The sequence below is a fragment of the Berghia stephanieae genome, chromosome 1 (assembly GCF_034508935.2).
Source record: "Berghia stephanieae isolate SIO BIC M18660-M18661 chromosome 1, UCSD_Bste_1.3, whole genome shotgun sequence".
NCBI classification, from domain to species: domain Eukaryota; kingdom Metazoa; phylum Mollusca; class Gastropoda; order Nudibranchia; family Aeolidiidae; genus Berghia; species Berghia stephanieae.
This window is the reverse complement of record NC_088360.1, coordinates 80,898,628-80,911,792: the sequence shown is the minus strand read 5'-3', so window position 1 is coordinate 80,911,792 and position 13,165 is coordinate 80,898,628.

The following is a 13,165-nucleotide window of genomic DNA, read 5'->3' as shown; positions in this document are numbered from 1 at the left end:
ACCTGTACGACAACAGATAAGCTTGACAAGATCAATAATTTTTTTAAAACAAAGAACAAACGATTTTACTGAAATCGAGGCCACATGTCAATAGTTCAAGGTTTCACATGGACTGTGAGTTTAAAAAAACCATGGCCCGATAGAAAACAAAAATGAGTGCTATAACGGATAGCAATAATCCTTTCAACTACGGAAGCTGTGTTCCAATAATCAAATACTTTTTTTTTAATATACCTTTATTTAAAATAAAACGAAAAATTGGCGACAAATTATGAATGAAAAAAACAAAAAACAAATCAAAAATATAAATATATAGAGTGTGAATCTTGTTGCTGCTTAATTGCAAGGGTTTTCGGCAAACGAGTAATCAAAATAATAACCTTGGACTCTTATATCGCACAATATCCACTAAATGTGCTCAAAGGGCCCCAAGCCAACAGCAATACTTAACATAAGGGAAGAGACCTTCCTATTAGGCAAAATTTCATTATTTTCCGACAAAGTCAACACTGTTACCGGTCATGTACTCATTTTACACCTGATTACGGTGAGTAAAGAGCTCAGAGCGGATCTAGAACCCAGGACGCTGAAGCGAATTTTACACCGAGTTCCTCAAGGTGAAGGTAGTAAAAGTTTATTTTAACTCACATTCACTTACCGTACTGAGGTGTAAAATGATTGTCTCTGTCAGAATAAACGTCATGTCTTGTACAGATCTCACCCAGGGACGATCGTGGACAGGCACAGCTGGGTCGCTGTGACCCGATCCCTGAGTCAGTCGCAGATGATTTTTGTCCACACACGGTGAGGTATTTTTCGGGGCGATCTGCGATCGGGGGCGTGGCAGTATAAAAAAGTGGACAATTTTTTTTCGGATTTTCGCTGTTTTCACGTCGGATTCGTCATCAGCGTAAAATTTACAATAGGTTTGATACTAAGAACTGTGTGTTTACTCCAAAAATTGTTGAAATTAGAAATAAATTTTAATTAATAGTGAGGCTATGTGGTCGACAGAACCGGTCCCAGTTACTGTCTCTCTATTCTATCTTTCGTCTTGCGCACAACAGTGATTACTTCTCACTAAATTATATCAGACTGTTAAAGGAACGAAATTGACATCATTCAACTCTTTGTTATTGTTTTAAGGCAGCCATTTTGGTAATTAGTTCTCACTAAATAATATCAATCAGACTTTTTTTATTCAAGGTTACTAGTAGATTTGTGTGACGGTACGTTATTTCCGACCGGCGGATGTTGTGAGCATTTAACCTAAACTCATAGCACCAATAACCGTCCAAGATATTCGCATCATATCTATAATAATCTAACATGTCGAGAGAGAGAGAGAGAGAGAGAGAGAGAGAGAGAGAGAGAGAGAGAGAGAGAGAGAGAAAGAAAAAAAATACTTGCTCTATATATACCGCTATATTCAATAAAGGTGCTCAAATCACTTTATAAGGGTCCTTGGCCAACAGAAAAACATGTTAGACGAGACATGACTGTTAAGCGATATTACAATTGTTTCCCGACAGAGACGACGCTGTAAACAGCGAGGTACTCATTTTAACAGTGAACAAGGTGAGAGAATGCGAGTAAAGAGCCTTTTCCAAGGACTCAATAATGCGCCACTCAGAGCGGGACTCGAACCCAGTACCGTCCGATCCAAAGGCCAGTGTCATATCACAAAACCACATGCATAGCCGCACAAAAAGTGATGAAAGAATAGATACATATGTATTAAAGGAGGAGAGAGCGGATGGAGTGAGTAAAGTTCTTGGATATTTATAAAAGGAACCAAATTGACGTCACTCATCTCATTGTTATTGTTTTTAGACACACGTTTTTATGATAAGTTCTCATTAAAATATATCAGACTATAACGTTCAAGGTTCCATGTAGATTTTTATGCTGGAGTAGTGCTGGAGTGATATTTCTGGCTGGCGGACTTTGTGAGTATTTTGATTTAACACAGAACATCAATAGAAGGAATGAATTTGACGTTAGTCAACCCGTTGTTTTTGCTTTTAGACAGCCATTTTTATAATTAACTTATCACTAAGTTATACCAATCAGACTATAAACGTTCGAGTTTGCAGTTTTGTGTGTTAATATGTTATACCCCGATGGAGATGTCGTGAGAATTTTTCCAATACGCATAACATCAATACATTTGCAATCCGATTTAATTTTAAAAGCAACGTAGACCACGGAAATTTTTCCATTTCCAATAAAGATGTTATTTATCGTCATAATAATAATAATAATCCCAAATTATTTCTGCATCAAGGTCGACCATGATGTCGCGTCAACGAGGAGAAAAAAAGTACAACCAAAAAAAAAAAAATTAAAAAGGTTAATAATGATAATAACTGTCATATTATGTCATTACAATGGAAATTACGAAAGTCGGAAAACTGTTTTATTTTATATGGAATCCATTATAAAATTTACGGTGATCAAGAACGAAACTTTTTGTTCATCTACCTCTTCCTGACTCAAAATTTATTAAAATATTATTTTTAAAATATAATACAGCATTTATTTGGCGGCATATCCACTAGACGTGCTCAACGCGCTTTACAAGGGGTCCCAAGCCAACAGCAATACTAAACATGAAGGACGAGACATGACGCCTGTCAGGCGATATTACAATTTTTTTCCCGACAAAGACAACGAACGGCCATGTACTCATTTTACACCTGAGTACGGTGAGAGAATGTGAGAAAAGAGCCTTTTCCAAGGACTCAACCCCGCGCCACTCAGAGCGGGAATCGAAACCTGGACCTTCCGATCCGAAAGCGAGAGTCATACCACGAGACCCTATCACAGAACAGGAGGGGCACTGTTCTGTCGGCCACATAGCCTCAATATTAATTAAGATTTATTTCTAATTTCATCAATTTTTGGAGTAAAAACATAGTTCTTGGTATCAAACCTATTGTAAATTTGACGTTGATCACGAATCTGACGTCAAAACAGCGAAAATCCAAAAAAAAATTGTCCACTTTCTTATAGTGCCACGCCCCCTTCTAAAGCCCCCCATAGACGCCGACATCCGCTGATAGCGGTACGGATGACCTATCGCTGTGACCCGATCCCTGCGTTTATCGCAAATGATTTTTGCCCACATACGGGGAGATATTTTTTGAGGCGATCAGCGATCGGGGGCGTGGCAGTATAAAAAAGTGGACAATTTTTTTCGGATTTTCGCTGTTTTCACGTCGGATTCGTGATCAGCCTCAAATTTACAATAGGTTTGATACTAAGAACTGTGTGTTTACTCCAAAAATTGGTGAAATTAGAAATAAATTTTAATTAATAGTGAGTCTACGATCCCAGTTACTGTCTGTTATACTATCTTTCGTCTTGCGCACAATAGTGATTACTTCTCACAAAATTATATCAATTAGACTGTTGAAGGAACGAAATTGACATCATTCCACTCTTTGTTATTGTATTAAGGCAGTCATTTTGGTAATTAGTTCTCACTAAATTATATCAATCAGACTTTTAACGTTCAAGGTTACTCGTAGTTTTGTGTGACGGTACGTTATTTCCGACTGGTGGGTGTTGTGAGCATTTTACCTAAACTCATAGCATCAATAACCGTCCAAGATATTCGCATCATATGTAGCAATAGCTATAATAATCTAACATGTCAAGAGAGAGAGAGAGAGAGAGAGAGAGAGAGAGAGAGAGAGAGAGAGAGAGAGAGAGAGGGAGAGAGAGAGAAAGAGAAAGAGAGAAAAATTTACTTGCGCTATATATACCGCTATATTCAATAAAGGTGCTCAAATCACTTTATAAGGGTCTTTGGCCAACATAAAAACATGTTAGACGAGACATGACTGTTAAGCGATATTGCAATTGTTTCCCGACAGAGACGACGCTGTAAACAGCGAGGTACTCATTTTAACAGTGAACAAGGTGAGAGAATGCGAGTAAAGAGCCTTTTCCAAGGACTCAATTATGCGCCACTCAGAGCGGGACTCGAATCCAGTACCGTCCGATCCAAAGGCAGCAGCTTCTTATGGTTCACACTATTATGTTATGACGATCGACCCAATCAGCAAAGTCCGGTCCGCATTCGTGCACCGTCGCGAACCCGCCCGGTAGCATCGTCACAACACACCTTTCGACTAGATGCTCTGCCGTTTCGGATTCTTGCCCACAGCGTGGACATAAAGGACAGGAAGTTAGACCCCACTGATGTAACGCACCGGCCGTTAGGCAGCTCCTCGACCGAAGCCGATTCGCAGCTACCCAGTGTCTCCTCTTACTGGTATCAAAGCCTGGCAACTTCTCACCAAGCTTAGAGGAGTGTAGGTCCCCGCCCCCACGAGGGATTGAATTCGTCCAAACCGACTTCCATCTCGTATGTGCAGCTCTGTCCGTAGTCAGGGATTCTGCGTACAAGGGTTGCCGGGACTTATTTCGGCTCGAAACGGGGGCACCGTTCATTATGCGCATGAGAGGGGTATCCCCATTCCCTCTCTCTTTGATCTTACTCAGCCAGTTTCCCGTAATGGTCTCCCTCCGGACATCGGGGGGCTGGATCGCTGCCATCACCGGGCCCCATTCTCTAGGGGTTGTTGCTAGCGTTCCCGACACTATGTGCATCGACTTGCGAAGTTTTACATCCACCTTCTCAACGTTTCTGCTTCTACCCCACACTGGAGCGCAATACTCCGCGGTGGAATAGCATAGTGCCAGGGCGGATGTTCTCAGGAGCGCTTGGCTAGCGCCCCAAGTCGATCCCGCCAGCTTCCTCAGAAGACTATTCCGCTTCTCTATCTTCCGGGCAACCCCTTCGAGATGAACCCGATAGGTAAGGCTGCGGTCCAGCGTCACCCCTAGGTATTTTGGACGCGGCTCATATGGGAGTGGCTGGTCCCCGACTAGGACATTCAGTTTACGGGTGTGCCAACCACTGCATAAGTGAAATGCAGTGGCCACGGTTTTTGAAGTGTTCATCTTCAGGTACCACTTGTCAAAGTAGGATTTGAGTCTGGTGACGTCCTCGCTGAGTACGCTCTCGAGACGGGTCCACACTTTACTCTGAGTAACGAGTGCCCAGTCGTCTGCGTATCCCAGCCTCAGGGAGGAAGTGTTCGGCATATCGCTAATGTAAACGTTAAACAACATTGGCGCAAGTACCGACCCCTGAGGGACCCCATTCTTCAATTTCCTAGCTTTGCTCGTGACGTTTCCCAGCGCGACGTGGAATTGCCTTTCCCCTAAGATCGAAGAGAACAACTTCAAGGTCTTTTTGCACCTTATGATTTTTGCAAGTTTGAGCATTAACCCATCGCACCAGACCGTATCGTACGCCGCTGATAGGTCTATAAACACAGCACCTGTTTGCTGTTTTCTCTCGAACCCGTGCTCAATATGCTCTGTAAGGGCAATGACCTGCTCCGTGGTGCACCTCCCTTCCCTGAAGCCTGCCTGCTCAGGTGGCAGGGCAGCGTCTAGGACCGGCCCCCATCGGTTTAATAGAACACGCTCCAGCAATTTGTAAAGACAGCTCAGCAGCGATATGGGTCTGTAACTGTCTGCCTCCTTCGCCGGCTTCCCTGGCTTCAGGATGGCAACTATCTTCGCATGCTTCCACACTTGTGGAAGCTTTCCGTTTGCAAGGATGTCAGACATTGCCTCTGCTAGCCAGGCCCGTGCCCTGGGGCCCAGATGCGTCACCATATCGGGATATACACCATCTATCCCAGCTGCTTTGCCGTTCTTCACTTCGCTAATGGCTGCACCCACTTCTCGGGGACTGAACGGGGCCGTCCAGTCCGACTCCTCCGCAGGTAGCGAGTCCAAAATCGTACGGTACGCCTTGCGGACACCGCGCTCAAAAGCCTGATTAGGGACCCGCTTGCTACGGTTCTTAATATTCTTGGCAATTGTGTCTGCCTCGCATTCCGGTGCAGCCTTCGCGAAATTCCGATCTGGGTCCAATTTCTTTATCAAACGCCAAGCGTGGCGGCTGGAGTGTGTAAAGTCGAGGCTTTCCACGGTCTCCTGCCACCGTTGCTTCCTTCCCTCTGCCAGAGACTGGAGTAGTCTATCGGCTGTGTCCTGGGACTGGGTCTGCTGGTACTCTCGGTACAGCTCTTCCGACTCTGCTGTCCAGCAAGGGGTGTAGAATTTCCGTTTGCCCCGTGGAATAGAGCGTTGAGCGCTCTTAACCAGTAGCCTACTAAATCTGGTTATATTCTTGGACTTGGGAGGAATGGCAGGGCAGACCTGCTCGATATAGGAACTGAATTCCTCCCAGTCAGCCTTCCTGAAATTCCATCTGCAAAGTGGGAGAGACTGCACCCTCGGTATTGTCACCCCAGCTGTGACAAGAACCGGCCTGTGCTGGCTATGCGGAAAGTCCCCGAGGACTGTCCGCTTCACCTGCAACGGTTCACCGTTCGCGCCTTTCGTTACGAGGGTGAGGTCTGGAGTATACTCCTTCTTATGGCGGGTACCCCGGAAGGTACCCTTGGCTGTAGGATCGTACACTAGGTGTAGATCATTACAGTCCATCCATGAGCGGAGTTGTCTTCCTGCCTCGTTGCAGTCTCGGTAGCCCCATTCGTGATGGTGGCTATTAAAGTCTCCCAGACAGATGGAAGGATGGCTGACCACCGGTACCGGTGGTGTAGTCCAAGTCGCTCTAGGTGGTTTGTAAATATTATGCAAACACAGTCCACCTACTTCCACGGAAATTCGGTTCACCCCATTGCTGTCCGTTACGCTCTCAATGACCCTTACCTTCGATGGGTCTTTAGCGTAAACGCTAACCCCTCCTTTGAGCCTCGAAGTGTCCTCGCGTTGGACCACCGTATAGCCTGGGATCTGGAATCGGGAAGATTGCGCGCCTGAATAAAGGTGGGTCTCCTGTAGAAGGAGGATATCAACGCAATGAACGGCCAGTAGCTTTGATAAAAGCTCATTTTTTGCCATACTCTGGCTCTCGACGTTCAGGGACAATATACGCGTCAGTTCGCCATCCCCGCCGTCGCATTTTCCAATCGGCAGGCCGCGGATCGATTGATGCATGGGACGTTTGCTTTTTTCTCGGACGTGCCGACGACCCGGGCGACACGAACGCGGTATTATTTGGCTAGGCGGCAGACCGCTTCGCCATTGACGGGACTGTTTGGGACTCGACATAAGGACAATAGTGTGGCGCCCGGGATAGGGCTGCTATTCGGGCACCGGGTTTGGATCAAATTTAGTCACACACCGGGGCGAGCAGCTCATGTGGCTCGTTGGCTCGATACCCGGGATGGTCTCGTGACGGTCGACCGGGATTTACACCTTTGCCCTCCCGTGTGCCTCAAGCCCCCTCACCAGCTGCAAGGTAAAGATCCACGAGGGGGGATCCAAAGGCGAGTGTCATTTCACAAGATCACATGCATAGCCGCACAAAAAAGTGATGAGAGAATAGATTCATATGTATTGAAGGAGGAGAGAGCGGATGGAGTGAGTAAAGTTCTTGGATATTTATAAAAGGAACCAAATTGACGTCACTCATCTCATTGTTATTGTTTTTATACACCCATTTTTATGATTAGTTCTCATTAAAATATATCAGACTATAACGTTCAAGGTTCCATGTAGATCTTTGGGCTGGAGTGATATTTCTGGCTGGCGGACTTTGTGAGTATTTTAATTTAACACAGAGCATCAATTGAAGGAATGAATTTGACGTTAGTCAACCCGTTGTTATTGCTTTTAGACAGCATTTTATAATTAACTTATCACTAAGTTATATCAATCAGACAATGAACGTTCGCGTTTGCAGTTTTGTGTGTTAATATGTTATACCCCGATGGAGATGTCGTGAGTATTTTTCCAATACGCATAACATCCATACATTTACAATCCGATTTAATTTTAAAAGCAACGTAGACCACGGAAATTTTTCCATTTTGTGGACAATAAAGATTTGTTATTTATCGTCATTATTATTATTATTAAAATTATTATTATTATTATTGTTATTATTATTATTATTATTATTATTATTATTATTATTATTATTATTATTATTATTATTATTATTATTATTATTATTATTTATAAAACAAATCGACAGTGTTCCCGTGGCAGGTTAAACGGGTACTCCTCGGGACTACTCGCATTCGCACCCCCCCCCCCCCCCCCCAACCACCACCGCCACCACACACACGCACACAGCTCTTTTTTGTTGTTTTTTTTTTTTTGTTTTTTTTTTTGGGGGGGGGCGTTGTTTGTAGATTATAATTCAGGGTTACAATGCCCACCCCTGTCATCACGTAGTCAAGGCTTTTTGGCATCTGCCAATCCCAAATGTCTGTGTCAAGGTCGACCGTCATGTCGCGACAACGGATGAGGAGGAAAAAAAAAAAAAAAAAAAAAAAAGAACTGGCATATTATTATATCATTACATTGAAAATCATGAAAACTATTTTTTATTTTGTATGAACGAAACTTTTGCCATCTATCTCTTCCTGGCGCAACATTTATAAAAATATTATTTAAAAGAATAATAACACAGCATTTATTTGGCGCAATATCCACGTGCTCAAATCGCTTTACAAGGGGTCCCAAGGCAACAGCAATATTAAACTTGAAAGACGAGACATGACGCCTGTCAGGCGATGGGACATTTTTTTCCCAACAAAGACAACGAACGGTCATGTACTCATTTCACACCTGAGTACGGTGAGAGAATGTGAGTTAAGAGCCTTTTCCAAGGACTCAACTCTGCACCACTCAGAGCGGGTCTCGAAACCTGAACCTTCCGATCCGAAAGCGAGAGTCATACCACTTGATCCATCACAAAACAGGGAGGGGCCCTGTTCTGTCGGCCAAATAGCCTCAATATTAATTAAAATTTATTTCTAATTTCATCAATTTTTGGAGTAAAAACCTAGTTCTTGGTCTCAAACCTATTGTAAATTCGACGCTGATCACGAATCTGACGTCAAAACAGCGAAAATCCGAGAAAAAAAATTTCCAATTTTTTATACTGCCACGCCCCCGATCGCCGATCGCCTCGAAAAATATTAAGCAAGACGGGCTTTGCGAGCGATGGACCGTACCTAGGTTTATCGGCCAGGTATTTGGCCACACACATTGCGTTTTCACCCCGGTTTGCCTGATCGGGGTCTGGACCAGGATCATATCCGGGCGTGTATGGAGCCTTTAAGTTTGAGGTCAAAGTGTTGGTAGCAGCTTCTTATGGTTCACACTATTATGTTATGACGATCGACCCAATCAGCAAAGTCCGGTCCGCATTCGTGCACCGTCGCGAACCCGCCCGGTAGCATCGTCACAACACACCTTTCGACTAGATGCTCTGCAAAGTGTTGGTGAATTTATATCGTTGGTAAGTAAATAGGAAGATGAAAAGTGTCTTCACTTATTAGTGTGCGTGTGTGTGTGTGTGTGTGTGTGTGAGTGTGTGCGTTTGTGTGTTTGAGAGTGAGTGCTCAAAGTGCATGTAGTGATAAGTACAAAAACATGAAATTGAAATATTAACGACACTAGAATTTGAGATGCTACTAGAAGGTCAACATTAAAATTAATCCAATGAGCGCAATTTATTGATTTGTGTGTGTGTGTGTGTGTGTGTGTGTTTGTGTTTGTGTGAAGAGGGATAGACAGATAGAGAGAGGGAGAGAGAAAAAGAGAGAGAGAGAAAAAAAAAAAAGAGAGAGAGAGAGAGAGAGAGAGAGAGAGAGAGAGAGAGAGAGTTTGAGGTCAACGTATTTTTGATGAACTATTATTGGCAAGTACTGGAAGGTCAACATGAAAATTAATCCAATGAGCGCGATTTATTTGTGTGTGTGTGTGTATGTGTGTGTGTGTGTGTTGTGTGAATGTGTTTGCGTGTGTAAGTTGTGTTTGTGTGAAGAAGTAGAGAATTAGAGAAAGAGAGAAGATGGAGAGAGAGAAAGAAAGAGAGACAGAGAGAGGGGGGGGGAGAGCAGCAGCAGCAGCCGCAGTAGTAGTAGTAGTAGTAGTAGTAGTAGTAGTAGTAGTAGTAGTAGTAGTAGTAGTAGTAGTAGTAGTGACATCTCCATATATAAAGGCGCAGCAGATACTTAAAAAAAGGTGGGGGGATGCCCATGTTGATGTTAGCGATGACTTAATCTTGTGGTCAGTACATGTGGGGTCAGAGTACCTCAGTACCCGCAGAGACTTGAATAGAGGAGTCTCCCAAATCAGTGGGGAAGTAAAGTGGTCAGATATTATGTCTGATTGGTGCCTACGATTTTCAAAACGGCGACCCCTAGATGAACCCTCGTCGTTTTTGTTTTTTTTTGCATTTGTAATTTTGTGCTGCCAGATTTAATTCTAAAATAAACTTTTTAAAAATTCAATTAATTGAATCTTCAATTTACGATTTTTTAACGACCTTGGATGAAAATTTACGACCATTTACGACCTTTAAGACCTAGAGGTCAAATTTACGACTTTTTTACGAGTTTACGACCTTGCTGGACACCCTGCCTGTCAACAGGACAACGAGTGGAAATGTCACTGTGGAATTGGACTATTATTAACTTGGATAGAGACAGAGTATTAAATTTACAATTATAAGTACCAATATTTATCGCGGATGCAGTAAAGTTGGTTTTTTAAAAATTATTTTGTCCAAGGAGCAGGATTTGATAGCTGGTATTGTTTGATCAGCTAGTACTTGAGATATATACCGCAGTCCTATCTAAAGATAAAGAAGTAATTGTTGGTGTCCTTTAAATGATAGAGAACCCGTGATAAACATTGACTTTATGATATTTATGGTTTTAAAAGACTGCTACGGATTGCACATGACAATATAAAGACATAATTCAAATTATTAACTTTATCAGTAACCCAGTAACAGAACAATCTTTCACGTTTAAGGATTTTAGCTGATTTCACTTCAAATTACCAAAATGCTGAAAATAATAATAATGCTGAAAACTCCGAGACACCAGACTCTAATCGCTTAAATTACAAATTACTTTGGTTGAAACTTACTCATTCACACACTAAAGCACAAGCACACACACACACACACACACACGTTTAAAAATAGACAAAGATTCTTTTTTCACGAATGCCCTGTGGTATGGCGTTCCAAACAGAAGGCCCAAAATGAGAAAAGGATCTCATTCCAGCATCTTTCCGTATTCGAGGGACAACTGGTTTGTTGGAATTACTTGCTGAATGTAAGGGGTAGGGTTTTGAATATCTTTCAATTAGTTCCGAAAGGTAGGAAGGTGCAGTACCTTCAAGACAACGATACACTAAAACACAAGCTATGAATTTAATCCTTTTCTCTACAGGCAGCCAATGCAGGTCATGAAGCAGAGGTCCGGCAGAATCGCACCTACGCTTCATGAATACTAGTCTGGCAGCGCTGTTTTGGACAATCTGAAGACGTCTCAGATTATATTGCGAAACGCAAAACAACAGAGCATTAAATAATCCAATTTCGATAGTACGAGGGACACAACCAGGTGTTTGGTCACATCCTCAGATATGAACCGTCTAAAGGAAGCAATCATTTTAGTTGGAAAAAGAGAGATCTAACCAAATTATTAACCTGATGCTCCATCGACAGTCTAGAGCCTTAGAATATGCCAAGATTTTTCACATTGTCAACAATTTGAATGGAGGCATCCCCCAGCTTCAAATCTATTTCCCTTTTCCATTTCATGTTCCCCATATACAGCACCTTCGTCTTATCATCATTCAGTTTCAGTCTGTTCTCATTCATCCATTTCTTAACACTTTGAATACACTTCTTCCACTTCTTGTAAATTTCTCGTATTGGAAACGTAGTACAATTGCGTATCATCAGCGTATTGATGGTAAGACAGACCAAAACTTCTGATGATTTATACACTTCTTCCACTTCTTGTAAATTTCTCGTATTGGAAACGTAGTACAATTGCGTATCATCAGCGTATTGATGGTAAGACAGACCAAAACTTCTGATGATTTTAGACAGAGGGCCAACGTACAGAACAAAAAGAACGGGTCCAAGTACTGAACCCCGGGGAACCCCACAATCAAGAATGTCCTCATATCTATGTTCATCCACCGTAATAATCTGTTTACGATTAAACAAATATGACCTAAACCAATCAAGCGCTGCACCAGACACGCCATAAGTAATTTTAAGACGTTTGAGGAGAAGATTGTGATCAATAGTATCAAAAGCAGACGATAGGTCAAGCAAATATTCAGCAAAGAATATGAACCATTGTCTATAAAAGAGAGGAGATAATCAATAACCCTAACAAGTGCGGTTTCCGTCGAATTATGATGCCTATAAGCCGACTGAAATTTTTCTTCAAGACAATTATTTTTAAGATGAGACAGTAATTGTTTCAAAACAAGCTTTTCTAAGATTTTAGAGAGAAAATGAAGATTAGAGACAGTGCGATAGTTATTCAAGTTCTCTTTATCTAGATCAGGTTTTTTTCAAAAGGGGTTTGGCATGAGCAACTTTGTAAATGTCTGGTACAGCACCTGACTGCAACGAATTATTAACAATGCATGTAAATGGTGTTAAAATTACATCAATGCACTTTTTTTTAGTATGGCAGTATTTACGGGGTCTAAATCACAACTTTTAGTTGGAGACGACATAATGCAATCACGTAAGTCAGCTTCGGTGATCTTTGAAAAATTAGTAAATAAATTACCATGAAACTCGTCAGATGATTTATTAAAGTCAGTGTTTATAACACTTCCAAAGTCCCAGGGGCCATGGAATGCGAGTTACACCGAACGATTAGTCTTATGAGTCACTTCACGAAAATTCTCTTAAGGGTACTAATGAACAGAATGAGGAAAAGTATAAAACCAGAGATATCAAGAACTCAATTTGGATTTGTCCCCGACAAAGGTACAAGAAATGCTATTTTCACCTTATCAATGTTGATGGAAAGATGTATTGAAGTCCAGAAAGACTTATTTATTTGCTTTATTGATTACTCAAAGGCATTTGATAAAGTTAGACATTGTGAGCTATTTAATATCCTTGAAGGACTAGACATAGACGGAAAAGATCTTAGAATTATTAGAAAATTATATTGGAAACAAAGTGTAGCCGTCAGGATTGAAGGAGAATTAAGTAAATATATACAAATTAAACGAGGTGTTAGACAAGGATGTTTTTGTT